Consider the following 13,400-nt stretch of genomic DNA (forward strand, 5'->3'; position numbering starts at 1 on the left):
ATATTCCACCTGACAGGTAAAGCAAACAGAAGGTAGAAAAATCATGAACCCGATCCTTAATGGAGATTGTTTTTATAATAAGAACCAACAGCAGCACTGTCCTTGGCAAAATTTTAATTTGACTGAAAAGGCTCCATGAGTCATACAATTAAGCTCTCTGTCTGAAAAAAAATTAAGTTTAAATTACCAGTGAGTAACAGAGTTATGTGGAGAACTAACTCCGTAGGCTTAATGAGACGAGATCTTAATGAAAGCAAAAATACAAGCATTGGCTACACACCAAAACACTCACAGCACACCAGGCACACCATGTTTTAGGATCTCTACTTTGGAGAACCAGGGAATTTTGCCCTTGGTTTTATGAGTGTTTGTACAATCTTTTGCCTTGACTTGGTGAATTAATGCCCAAGGACAGAATTCCTCCTTAAAATAAGACCCATATCTGCAGGTGACTATTTCTTTGTCCCCATTTCATAATTCAATTAGTCACTGAAGGAGGGCCAACTGCCAACTCTTTTGTTTCCTAAATACCATCCCTTTCTTTGCCCTTATTTACAAAGGAAGATAAACAACCACACACAGAGAGATAAAAATGAAGCACTGAATTAGGATAGGCATGCAAAAAGTAAATTTTTATAAAGCAATAAACTCTTGCATTTGCTACAAACATTTGTTACCTAATAATGAATGAAATCCTCTTAATCTATGTTTTAAAATTATAAATAAATGATCCAAATGCAATATATGCCAATATTTAGCATACATTGCACCAGTGTTCCCTAACTAAACATCAAAATCATCTGCGGAACTTTTTTTCCCCCTAAAGATTTATTCAGTTATTTGAAAGGCAGAGTGACACAAAGAAGAATTACAGAGAGGGATAGACAGAGAGAGGAATCTGCCATCTGCTAATTTACTCCCCACATGGCTGCAACAGCTGGAGCTGGGTCAGGCTGAAGCCAGGAGCCTGGAACTCCATCTGGGTCTCCCATGTGGGTGGCAGGTCCCAAGCACTCAGGCGACATTCCACTACCTTTCCCAGGCACATTAGCAGGGAGCTGGATTGGAAACAGAGCAGCTGAAACTCAAACTGGCACTCATACAGGATGCCAGCATGGGAGTGGTACTGTGGCATAGCAGGTAAATACCTGCGTCTCATATGGGTGCTGGTTTGAGTCCCGGCTGCTCCAATTCCGATCCAGCTCTCTGCTATGGCCTGGGAAAGCAGAAGAGTGCCCACGTGCTTGGGCCTCTGCACCTGCATGGGAGACCTGGAAGAATCTCCTGGCTCCTGGCTTTGGATCAGCTCAGATTTAGCCTTTGCGGCCAATTGGGGAGTGAACCAGAAGATGGAAGACCTCCCCCCCTCCCTCCCTCCCCCTTCCTCCCTCCATTCCTCCCTCTCCTCTCTCTGTGTAACTCTGACTTTGAAATAAATAAATAAATCTTTAAAAAAAAATGGCTCCTGGCTTCTGGTCTGCACGGGATGCCAGCACCGCAAGGGGCCGCTTAACTCACTGTGCCACTGTGCCTTTAAAAAAAAAACAGGCACGAGAGAGGAAAGGGACATTTGGCCTAGTGGCTAGGATGCAGGTTAGCACATGTGCTTCCCACATCGGGCCGTGCACCCACAGGGGCAGCGGCAATGGTTCGAGTTCCTGGATCTCACCTGGCAGACTTGGACTTAGTTCTCTTAGCTCTGGCCTGGCCCTGCTCTGGCCATTGAAGGCATCTGGGGAGCGAGGCAGCAGATGGGAACTCTCTGTCTGTATTTCTATCTCTCTCTCACTCCCACTTCTGTCTCTCTCAAATAATTTTAAAAAATACATTTTAAAAAAGGCATGCCCAGAGTCCTCTCACAGATGTCTTTAGAGAACTTTAGGGGAAATGGGAGCTATTGATTTGAAAAAAAGAAAACTCACTAATGATGCTGATTTTCCCCTCATCACCTGAAGGGGGAAAAGCAAGGTGTTCCTTCTCGAATATTTCATTTCCTTAAACAATAAAATACAGACGTGCCCGTTGAAATTATAGGAGGGTGGAGTCCTTTATGCCACTGATGCCCTCAGAAATTTCTGTTTTCTCAGCTCACATCAAAAATTAATCCCCACATTATCTCATGCTTGAAATTCTTCTGGACAGGATAGCTTGTCAACAAAATACTGCAAAGACCCTTCTCCCTCACATGTAGTCATTAAACTTTCAACATGTAGAATCACTGAATTAGAACACACTCCATACCCTGCGAAGTGTTGACCACTAACATCTTCAAAGACAGTAAGCGAATGCATCATCAAAAATATCTGCTCTCCTAGGCCGGCGCCGCGGCTCACTAGGCTAATCCTCCGCCTTGCGGCGCCGGCACACCGGGTTCTAGTCCTGATTGGGGCGCCGGATTCTGTCCCAGTTGCCCCTCTTCCAGGCCAGCCCTCTGCTGTGGCCAGGGAGTGCAGTGGAGGATGGCCCAGGTGCTTGGGCCCTGCACCCCATGGGAGACCAGGAAAAGCACCTGGCTCCTGGCTCCTGCCATCGGATCAGCGTGGTGCGCCGGCCGCAGCGCGCCAGCCACGGCGGCCATTGGAGGGGGAACCAACGGCAAAGGAAGACCTTCTCTCTGTCTCTCTCTCTCACTGTCCACTCTGCCTGTCAAAAAAAAAAAAAAAAATCTGCTCTTCTGACGAGCTCAATCCGTGCCCCTACTCGCACTGTCAGAAGCTGCAGCTCATTTGACGGCCCCAGGTCACTCATGTGATTTACGGGGTAGTCGAAATAAAGGCACTAAACATCAGAATAGAATCTCGTGCCTTTATTTCCTGTCACAAAAATACGAAGGATGGGCATTTGGCATAGCAGTTAAGACACAGGTTGTGGTGCACACATCTCAACTGAGTGCCTGGGCTCAAATCCTGGCTCTACTACCAATTCCAGCTAATATGCACTTTGGAAGCAGCAGATAATGGCTGTGTGAGATGTAGATTGAATTTTCTACTCTGTCCTCTGCCTAGCCTGGGTCTGGTCATGTGGGCATTTGGGGAATGAACCAGCAGATGGGGACATCCTGTCTCTCTCTCTGCCTATCAAATAATAAGTGAATAGATTTATTTAAAAAATAAAAATACTAAACAAGTGTCCTTTGTTGTTAAACCAAACAATTTTACTCAAGTTACCTTTGGAACTTGATGATTCAAATGGTGACATATGCAATAGATTGTGGCAACGTATTTTCTACTGTTTTTTTTAACTTTTATTTAATGAATATAAATTTCCAAAGTACAGTAGCTTATGGATTACAATGGCTTCCCCCCATAACGTCCCTCCCACCCGCAACCCTCCCCTTTCCCGCTCCCTCTCCCCTTCCATTCACATGAAGATTCATTTTCAGTTCTCTTTATATACAGAAGATGAGTTTAGCATACATTAAAGCTTTCAACAGTTTACTCCGATACAGAAACATAAAGCGAAAAATACTGTTTGAGTACTAGTTATAGCATTAAATCTCAATGTACAGCACACTAAGGACAAAGATCCTACATGAGGAGTAAGTGCACAGTGACTCCTGTTGTGGACTTAACAAATTAACACTCTTGTTTATGGCATCAGTAATCACCCTAGGCTCTTGTCATGAGCTGCCAAGGCTATGGAAGCCCCCTGAGTTCACTGACTCTGATCATATTTAGACAAGGCCATGGTCAAAGTGGAAGTTCTCTCCTCCCTTCAGAGAAAGGTACCTCCTTCTTTGATGACCCATTCTTTCCACTGGGATCTCACTTGCGGAAATCTTTCATTTAGGGGTTTTTTTTTTTTTTGTTTTTTTTTTTTCCCCAGAGTGTCTTGGCTTTCCATGCCTGAAATACTCTCATGGGCTTTTCAGCCAGATCCACATGCCTTAAGGGCTGATTCTGAGGCCAGAGTGCTATTTAGGACATCTGCCATTCTATGGGTCTGCTGTGTATCTCACTTCCCATGTTGGATCGTTCTCTCCCTTTTTGATTCTATCAGCTAGTATTTGCAGACACTATTCTTGTTTATGTGATCCCTTTGGTTTTTAGTCCTATCATTATGATCAATTGTGAACAGAAATTGATCACTGGGACTAGTGAGATGGCATTGCTACATGCCACCTTGATGGGATTGAATTGGAATCCCCTGGTATGTTTCTAACTCTACCGTTTGAGGTAAGTCAGCTTGAGCATGTCCCGAATTGCACATCTCTTCCCTCTCTTATTCCCACTCTTACATTTAACAGCGATCACTTTTCAGTTAAGTTTCAGCACTTAAGAAGAATTGTGTATTGATTACAGTATTCAACCAAAAGTATTAAGTAGAACAAACAAAAAAAATACTAAGAGGGATAACATATTAAGTTGCTCATCAACAGTCAGGGTGAGGGCTGATCAAGTCACCGTTTCTCCTAGTGTTCATTTCACTTTAACAGGTTTCCTTTTTGGTGCTCAGTTAGTTGTCACCTATCAGGGAGAACAAGTGGTATTTGTCCCTTTGGGATTGGCTTATTTCACTCAGCATAATGTTTTCCAAATTCCTAACAGGGATCGCTTTTCAGTTAAAATTTAAACACCTAAGAATAATTGTGTGTTAAATACAGAGTTCAACCAATGGTACTAGAACAAAAAAAATACTAAAATGGATAAAGTATTACATTGTACATCAACCGTCAGGACAAGAGCTGATCAAGTCACTGTTTCTCATAGTGTCCATTTCACTTCAACAAGTTTCGCCTTTGGTGCTCAGTTAGTTGTCGCCAATCAGGGAGAACATATGATATTTGTCCCTTTGGGACTGGCTTATTTCACTCAGCATGATGTTTTCCAAATTCCTCCATCTTGTTGCAAATGACGGGGTTTCGTTGTTTTTGACTGCTGTATAGTATTCGATAGAGTACATGTCCCATAATTTCTTCATTCAGGCTACTGTTGATGGGCATTTGGGTTGGTTCCAGGGCTAAGCTATTGTGAATTGAGCTGCAATAAACATTAATGTGCAGACAGCTTGTTTGTTTGCCAATTTCATTTCCTTTGGGTAAATTCCAAGGAGTGGGATGGCTGGGTTGAATGGTAGGGTTATCCTCAGGTTTCTGAGGAATCTCCAGACTGACTTCCATAGTGGCTTGACCAGTTTGCATTCCCACCAACAGTGGGTTAGTGTCCCTTTTTCCCCACATCCTCTCCAGCATCTATTGTTGGTAGATTTCTGAATGTGAGCCATTCTAACTGGGGTGAGGTGAAACCTCATTGTGGTTTTGATTTGGATTTCCCTGATTGCTAGTTATCTTGAACATTTTTTCATGTGTCTGTTGGCCATTTGGATTTCCTCTTTTGAAAAATGTCTATTGAGGTCCTTGGCCCATCTCTTAAGTGGGTTGTTTGTTTTGATGTTGTGGAGTTTCTTGATTTCTTTGTAGATTCTGGTTATCACCCTTTATCAGTTGCATAGTTTGCAAATATATTTTCCCATTCTGTCGGTTGTCTCTTCACTTTCCTAACTGTTTCTTTTGCAGTACAGAAACTTCTCAATTTGATGCAATCCCAAATGTTAATTTTGGCTTTGACTGCCTGTGCTTCTGGGGTGTTTTCCAAGAAGTCATTGCCGGTACCTATATCTTGCAGGGTTTTCCCAATGCTCTTTAATAATTTGATGGTGTCAGGTCGTAGATTTAAGTCTTTAATCCATGTTGAGTGAATTTTTGTGTAAGGTGAAAGGTAGGGGTCTTGCTTCATGATTCTGCACGTGGAAATCCAATTTTCCCAGCACCATTTATTGAATAGACTGTCCTTACTCCAGGGATTTGTTTTGCATCCTTGATCAAATATGAGTTGGCTGTAGATGTTTGGATTGATTTCTGGTGTTTCAATTCTGTTCCATTGGTCTATCCATCTGTTTCTGTACCAGTACCATGCTGTTTTGATTACAACTGCCCTGTAGTATGTCCTGAAATCTGGTATTGTGATGCCTCCGGCTTTGTTTTTGTTGTACAAGATTGCTTTAGCTATTCAAGGTCTCCTGTGTCTCCATATGAATTTCAACACCATTTTTTCCAGATATGAGAAGGTCTTCGGTATCTTGATTGGTATTGCATTGAATCTATAAATTGCTTTTGGGAGAATGGACATTTTGATGATATTGATTCTTCCAATCCATGAGCATGGAAGATTTTTCCATTTCTTGGTATCCTCTTCTATTTCTTTCTTTAAGGTTTTGTAATTTTCATCGTAGAGATCTTTAACGTCCTTGGTTAAGTTTATTCCAAGGTATTTGATTGTTTTTGTAGCTATTGTGAATGGGATTGCTCTTAGAAGTTCTTCCTCAGCTGTGGCATTGCCTCTGTATACAAAGGCTGTTGATTTTTGTGCATTGATTTTATACCCTGCTACTTTGCCAAAATCTTCTATGAGTTCCAATAGTCTCTTAGTAGAGTTCTTTGGGTCCCCTAAATAAAGAATCATATCATCTGCAAAAAGGGATAATTTGAGTTCTTCCTTCCCAATTTGTATCCCTTTAATTTCTTTTTCTTGCCTAATAGCTCTGGCTAGAACCTCCAGAACTTTATTGAATAGCAGTGGTGAGAGTGGGCATCCCTGTCTGGTACCAGATCTCAGTGGAAATGCTTCCAACTTTTCCCCATTCAATAGGATGTTGGCTGTGGGTTTTTCATAGATTGCTTTGTTTGTATTGAGGAATGTTCCTTCCAAACCCAGTTTGCTTAGAGTTTTCATCATGAACGGGTGTTGTATTTTATCAAATGCTTTCTCGGCATCTATTGAGATAATCATATGGTTTTTCTTCTGCAGTCTGTTAATGTGGTGTATCACATTGATTGTTTTGTGCACATTAAACCATCCCTGCATACCAGGGATAAATCCCACTTGGTCTGGGTGGATGATCTTTCTGATGTGTTGTTGCATTCTATTGGCGAGAATTTTATTGAGGATTTTTGCATCTATGTTCATCAGGGATATTGGACTGTAATTCTCTTTCAGTGCTGCATCTTTTTCCGGCTTAGGAATTAAGGTGATGCTGGCTTCATAGAAAGAATTTGGGAGGACTCCCTCTTTTTCGATTGTTCTGAATAGTTTGAGAAGAATTGGAGTTAGTTCTTCTTTAAATGTCTGGTAGAATTCAGCAGTGAATCCATCTGGTCCAGGGCTTTTCTTTGTTGGGAGGGCCTTTATTACTGTTTCAATTTCTGTCTCAGTTATGGGTCTGTTTAGGTTTTCTGTATCTTCCTGGTTCAATTTAGGTAGGTTGCATGTGTCCAGGAATCTATCCTTTCTTTTTTTTTTTTTTTTTTTTTTTTTTGACAAGCAGAGTGGACAGTAAGAGAGATAGAGACAGCCGTTGGTTCACCCTCCAATGGCCGCCGCGGCCGGCGCGCTGCGGCCGGCGCACGGCGCACCATGGGGTGCAGGGCCCAAGCACCTGGGCCATCCTCCACTGCACTCCCTGGCCACAGCAGAGAGCTGGCCTGGAAGAGGGGCAACCGGGACTGAATCCAGTGCCCCAACCGGGACTAGAACCCGGTGTGCCGGCGCCGCTAGGCGGAGGATTAGCCTAGTGAGCCGTGGCGCCGGCCTAGGAATCTATCCATTTCTGATAGGTTTCCCTGTTTGCTGGCATACAAGTCCTTGCTGTAATTTCTGAATATTCTTTTTATTTCTGTGGTGTCTGTTGTTACGTTTCCTTTTTCATCTCTGATTTTATTGATTTGGGTCTTTTCTCTTCTTTTTTTTAGTTAGTTGGGCCAATGGGGTGTCAATTTTGTTTATTTTTTCAAAAAACCAGCTCCTCGTTTGGCTGATTTTTTGTAATGTTTTTTTTTTTTTGGATTCAATCCTGTTGATTTCTTCTCTGATTTTAATTATTTCTCTTCTCCTACTAGATTTGGGTCTGGTTTGCTGTAGGTTTTCTAGATCCTTGAGGTGAATTGAAAGCTCATCTATTTGGTGCCTTTCCAATTTCTTGATGTAGGCACCTATTGATATAAACTTTCCTCTTAACACTGCTTTTGCTGCGTCCCATAAGTTTTGGTATGTTATGCTGATATCTTCATTTATTTCTAGAAAATTTTTGATTTCTCTTTTAAATCTTCTATGACCCATTGTTCATTTAGGAGCATGTTGTTCAATCTCCATGTGTTTGCGTATGCTCTAGGGATTCCTGAGTTACTAATTTCCAACTTCATTCCTTTATGGTCTGAGAAGCTGCATGGTATGATTCTAATTCTTTTGAATTTGCTGAGATTTGCTTTATGGCCAAGTATGTGGTCAATCCTAGAGAAGGTTCCATGTACTGCTGAGAAGAATGTAAAATCTTTAGCTGTAGGATTGAAAGTTCTGTAGATATCTGTTAGATCCATTTGGGCTATAATGTCGTTTAAATCTACTGTATCCTTGTTGATCTTCTGTCCTGTTGATCTGTCTATTTCTGAAAGTGGAGTATTGAAGTCCCCCAGTACTACTGTATTGGGGTCTAAGTCTCCCTTTAAGTCCCTTAACAAATCTTTTAGATAAACCGGTGCCCTGTAATAAGGTGCATATACATTGATAATTGTTATATCTTCCTGTTGAATTGATCCCTTAATTATTATATAGTGTCCCTCTTTGTCTCTCTTAACAGTTTTTGTGGTAAAGTTTATGTTGTCCGATATTAAGATGGCTACGCCCACTCTTTTTTCATTTCTGCTGGCATGGTATATCTTTTTCCAGCTTTTCACTTTCAGTCTGTATGGATCTTTGTTGGAAAGATGTGTTTCTTGTAAGCAGCAAATAGATGGGTTTTGTTCCTTAACCCAATCAGCCAATCGGTGTCTTTTAACTGGACAGTTCCTGCCATTCACGTTCAATGTGACTAATGATAAGTGGTAACTTTGCCCTGCCATTTGCCAAAGATAAGTTCTAATATATGCTTTGAATTCCCTGTGATCTTTTGCTGTGAGCTTTCCTTCCTTTACCTTCTTAGATGACTGTGTTTCTGTGTGCAACACATCTTTAAGCATCTTTTGCAGGGCTGGACGAGTGGTGACAAATTCTTTCAATTTCTGTTTGCTATGAAAAGTCTTTATTTCACCTTCATTCACAAATGAGAGCTTTGCAGGATATAATATTCTGGGCTGGCAGTTGTTCTCTCTTAGTACCTGGGCTATATCTCGCCATTCCCTCCTAGCTTGTAGGGTTTCTGATGAGAAGTCAGCTGTGAGTCTGATTGGAGATCCTCTGAGAGTAATCTGACGTTTCTCTCTTGCACATTTTAGGATCTTTTCTTTATGTTTCACTGTGGAGAGTTTAATTACAACGTGTCGTGGTGAGGATCTCTTTTGGTCGTGTTTATTAGGGGTTCTGTGGGCTTCCTGTACTAGGATTTCTCTGTCCTTCCCCAAACCTGGGAAATTTTCTGCTAATATCTCACTAAAAAGGCCTTCTAATCCTTTCTCCTTCTCCATGCCTTCAGGAACTCCTAGAACCCGAATGTTGGGTTTTTTAATAGTATCCTGAAGATTCCTGACAATATGTTTTAAATTTCTAATTTCTTCTTCTTTTCTTTGGTCTGACTGTATCCTTTCCTGTTCTCTGTCTTCTAAGTCTGATATTCTCTCTTCTACTTCACCCATTCTGTTTGTAAGGCTCTCTAATGTGTTTGTCATTTGATCTATTGAATTCTTCACTTCATTATGATTTCTCATCACTATCACAGTTTCCTGTTCTACTAGTTTTTCATTTCATTTAGATTGCTCCTTAATATTTCATTTTCACGAGAGAGATTTTCTACCCTGTCCATTAAGGATTTCTGTAGTTCAAGAATTTGTTTTTGAGAACTTCTTAATGTTCTTATCAATTTTTTGAGATCTGCTTCTTGCATTTCTTCGATCTCATCATCCTCATAATCTTGAATTCGGGTGTCTTTTTCATTTGGGGGCGTCACAGTGACTTCCTTGGTTTTTTTTTGTTTTTTTTTTATTATTATTTTTTTAACTTTTATTTAATGAATATAAATTTCCAAAGTACGATTTATGGATTACAATGCCTTCCCCCACATACCGTCCCTCCCACCCTCTACCCTCCCCTTTCCCACTCCCTCTCCCCTCCATTCAAATCAAGATTCATTTTCAATTATCTTAATATACAGAAGATCAGCTTAGTATACATTAAGTAAGGGTTTCAACAGTTTGCTCTCACACAGAAACATAAAGTGAAAAATAACAGATGATTTTTTTTAAATGATGATGAAATCAGATCAGACCTATTGTCATGTTTAATCCCAGTGAGAGTCAAGTTGGGAGTTGATAATTTTTTTTTTTTTTACAGAGGATCAGTTTAGTATACATTAAGTAAAGATTTCAACAGTTTGCACCCCCATAGAAACACAAAGTGAAATATATTGTTTGAGTACTCGTTATAGCATTAAATCTCAATACACAGCACATTAAAGACAGAGATCCTACATGAGGAGTAAGTGCACAGTGACTCCTGTTGTTGACTTTACCAATTGACACTCCTGTCTATGGCATCAGTAGTCTCCCTATGCTCCAGTCATGAGTTTCCAAGGCTATGGAAGCCCTCTGAGTTCTCTGATTCTTATCTTGTTTAGACAAGGTCATAGTCAAAGTGGAGGTTCTCTCCTCCCTTCAGAGAAAGGTACCTCCTTCTTTGAAGACCTGTTCTTTCCACTGGGATCTCACTCGCAGAGATCTTTTGCCAGAGTGTCTTGGCTTTCCATGCCTGAAATACTCTCATGGGCTTTTCAGCCAGATCCGAATGCCTTTAGGGCTGATTCTGAGGCCAGAGTGCTATTTAGGACATCTGCCATTCTATGAGTCTGCTGAGTATCTCACTTCCCATGTTGGATCACTCTCCCCTTTATTTATTCCATTGGTCAGTGTTAGCAAGTACTAGACTTGTTTATGTGCTCCCTTTGACTCTTAGTCCTTTCATTATGATCAATTGTGAACTGAAATTGATCACTTGGAATAGTGAGATGGCATTGGTACATGCCACCTTGATGTGATTGAATTGGAATCCCCTGGTATGTTTTTAACTCTACCATTTGGGGCAAGTCAGCTTGAGCATGTCCCAAATTATACATCTCTTCCCTCTCTTATTCCCACTCTTATGTTTAACAGGGATCACATTTCAGTTAAATTTCAACACTTAAGAATAACTGTGTATTAATTACAGAATTAAACCAGTCGTATTAAGTAGAACAGACAAAAAAACTACTAAGAGGGATAATGTATTAAGTTGTTCATTAACAGTCAGGGCTATGCTGATCAAGCCACCGTTTCCCATAGTGTCCACCTCACTCCAACAGGTTTCCCTCTTGGTGTTCAGTCAGTCGTCACCGATCAGGGAGAACATATGGTATTTGTCCCTTTGGGACTGGCTTATTTCACTCAGCATGATGTGTTCCAGATTCCTCCATTTTGTTGCAAATGACTGGATTTCGTTGTTTCTTACTGCGGTATAGTATTCTAAAGAGTACATATCCCATAATTTCTTTATCCAGTCTACCGTTGATGGGCATTTAGGTCGGTTCCAGGTCTTAGCTATTGTGAATTGAGCTGCAATAAACATTAGGCTGCAGACCGCTTTTTTGTTTGCCAATTTAAATTCCTTTGGGTAAATTCCAAGGAGTGGGATGGCTGGGTCGAACGGTAGGGTTATCTTCAGGTTTCTGAGGAATCCCCAGACTGACTTCCATAGTGGCTTGACCAGTTTGCATTCCCACCAACAGTGGGTTAGTGTCCCTTTTTCCACACATCCTCACCAGCATCTGTTGTTGGTAGATTTCTGAATGTGAGCCATTCTAACCGGGGTGAGGTGAAACCTCATTGTGGTTTTGATTTGGATTTCCCTGATTACTAATGACCTTGAACATTTTTTCATGTGCCTGTTGGCCATTTGGATTTCCTCTTTTGAAAAATGTCTATTGAGGTCCTTGGCCCATCTCTTAATTGGGTTGTTGGTTTTGTTTCTGTGGAGTTTCTTGATCTCTTTGTAGATTCTGGTTATTAACCCTTTATCTGTTGCATAGTTTGCAAATATATTTTCCCATTCTGTCGGTTGTCTCTTCACTCTCCTGACTGTTTCTTTTGCAGTACAGAAACTTCTCAATTTGATGCAATCCCAATAGTTAATTTTGGCTTTGACTGCCTGTGCCTCCCAGGTCTTTTCCAGAAACTCTTTGCCTGTGCCAATATCTTGAAGGGTTTCTCCAATGTTCTCTAGTAACTTGATGGTGTCAGGTCGTAGATTTAAGTCTTTAATCCATGTTGAGTGAATTTTTGTGTAAGGTGAAAGGTAGGGGTCTTGCTTCATGCTTCTGCACGTGGAAATCCAGTTTTCCCAGCACCATTTATTGAATAGACTGTCCTTGCTCCAGGAATTGGTTTTAGATCCTTGATCAAATATATGTTGGCTGTAGATGTTTGGGTTGATTTCTGTTGTTTCAATTCTGTTCCATTGGTCTATCCATCTGTTTCTGTACCAGTACCATGCTGTTTTGATTACAACTGCCCTGTAGTATGTCCTGAAATCTGGTATTGTGATGCCTCCGGCTTTGTTTTTGTTGTACAAGATTGCTTTAGCTATTCGAGGTCTCTTGTGCCTCCATATAAATTTCAGCACCAATTTTTCCAGATCTGAGAAGGTCTTCGGTATCTTGATTGGTATTGCATTGAATCTATAAATTGCTTTTGGGAGAATGGACATTTTGATGATATTGATTCTTCCAATCCATGAGCATGGAAGATTTTTCCATTTCTTGGTATCCTCTTCTATTTCTTTCTTTAAGGTTTTGTAATTTTCATCGTAGAGATCTTTAACGTCCTTGGTTAAGTTTATTCCAAGGTATTTGATTGTTTTTGTAGCTATTGTGAATGGGATTGCTCTTAGAAGTTCTTCCTCAGCCATGGCATTGTCTGTGTATACAACGGCTGTTGATTTTTGTGCATTGATTTTATACCCTGCTACTTTGCCAAAATCTTCTATGAGTTCCAATAGTCTCTTAGTAGAGTTCTTTGGGTCCCCTAAATAAAGAATCATGTCATCTGCAAAAAGGGATAGTTTGAGTTCTTCCTTCCCAATTTGTATCCCTTTAATTTCTTTTTCTTGCCTAATAGCTCTGGCTAGAACCTCCAGAACTTTATTGAATAGCAGTGGTGAGAGTGGGCATCCCTGTCTGGTACCAGATCTCAGTGGAAATGCTTCCAACTTTTCCCCATTCAATAGGATGTTGGCTGTGGGTTTTTCATAGATTGCTTTGTTTGTATTGAGGAATGTTCCTTCCAAACCCAGTTTGCTTAGAGTTTTCATCATGAACGGGTGTTGTATTTTATCAAATGCTTTCTCGGCATCTATTGAGATAATCATATGGTTTTTCTTCTGCAGTCT

The 13,400-nt window shown here is 40.8% G+C and overlaps 1 protein-coding gene across 7 annotated transcripts in view; it reads left to right on the forward strand.

Annotated features, from left to right (window-relative positions):
* Positions 1–13,400, forward strand: part of ITGB6 (integrin subunit beta 6) — a 158,961-nt gene that overhangs the window by 106,581 nt on the left and 38,980 nt on the right. The window lies entirely within an intron of this gene.

The sequence above is a fragment of the Oryctolagus cuniculus genome, chromosome 3 (genome assembly GCF_964237555.1).
Source record: "Oryctolagus cuniculus chromosome 3, mOryCun1.1, whole genome shotgun sequence".
Lineage (NCBI taxonomy): Eukaryota > Metazoa > Chordata > Mammalia > Lagomorpha > Leporidae > Oryctolagus > Oryctolagus cuniculus.